Below are 1,470 nucleotides of genomic sequence, written 5' to 3' on the forward strand. Positions count from 1 at the left end.
CGGCCGCTCTCCGGTCAGCAAATGGTCAGCAAACGGCCAGCAAACGGCCCACCCGGCGTCTCGTGGCCACCGCCAGCGCCGTGTCATCAGCACCCGGGTGCGCTGTTGACAAACTTATTGATGTGCTCTAAGTGCCCGGTCATCTCCGTGGCCAAGACCATGTCGATGATGGCCTGGGTCTCCCATACAATTCTTTTAAATTCGATTGATAGAATATTCTGTAATATGAAAATAACAGGAATAAATATTTTTAATTACTCACAACATATTCATGAATAAATTTTCGACTATTAATTATTGTTCCAAATTCAGATGCTTACTTATGAATGGCTGACAAAGCTTATAGTTCCTTTTACATTTTTACCCTTTATTCTCGGTTCCTTAATAGTATATAACTCAGCCCTAGCCAGTTTGGCTCAGTGGATAGAGCATTGGCCTGCAGACCAAAGGGTCCCGGGTTGGATTCTGGTCGAGGGCATGTACCTTGATTGCAGGATCCTCCGTGGCCCAGGCCCTGGTCAGGGTATGTGCAGGAGGCAACCAGTCAATGTCTTTCCCTCACATTGATATTTCTCTCTCTGTCTTTCCCTCTCTCTTCCACTTTCTCTAAAAATCAATGGAAAAATATCCTTGGTGAGGATTTTTTAAAAAAAAGTATATAACTCTGTAAAGCAAGTATGTCAAACTCACGGGGCTGCATGCCTGCTTGCTGTATAGCTTTCATGGCCACAACTATTGCCATGGATCATTTCAAATGCATGATGTTTCTGTGACCAGTAAGACTAGCCTGTATTATTTTTTTAATTTTGAAAAATATTTTTATTGCTTTTCAGAAAGAGAAAAAGCAAGAGAGAAAGAGAGAAACATCTATGTGAGAGCAAAACATCAATTGGCTGCCTCCTGCGTGTCCCCCAGGCGGGATGGAGCTGCATAACCCTTCCACGTGTGGTACGATGCCCAATCAACTGAGCCACATCACCAGAGCAATAACTAAACATTTCTAATTCCTCTCTCTCTTGTCCCTTGTATCATTGCTGTCATTCCCTTCATTTACACACACACAGTCAAATACATTTTTGCTATTATTATTTTGAACAAACTGTTTTCTGTTAGATCAATTAAAAATAAGAGAAATAAATGTTTTTGTTCTACCTTTTCTTACTCCTTTACCAATACTTTCCCTTCCTTTTTAAACATTTATTTATTGATTTGAGAGAGAAGCATCGATTTGCTGTTCCACCCATTTATACAGTCATTGGTTGATTCTTTTATGTGCCCTGACCGGGGAACAAACCTGCAGCCCTGGGACATCAGGACAATGCTCTTACCAACTGAGCTACTCAGCGAGGGCCTTACCTTCACTTTTTTAAAAAAATATATTTTATTGATTTTTTACAGAGAGGAAGGAAGAGAGATAGAGAGTCAGAAACATCGATGAGAGAGAAACATCGATCAGCTGCCTCCTGCACA

Source organism: Myotis davidii, unplaced genomic scaffold (genome assembly GCF_000327345.1).
Source record: "Myotis davidii unplaced genomic scaffold, ASM32734v1 scaffold109, whole genome shotgun sequence".
Taxonomy (NCBI): Eukaryota; Metazoa; Chordata; class Mammalia; order Chiroptera; family Vespertilionidae; genus Myotis; species Myotis davidii.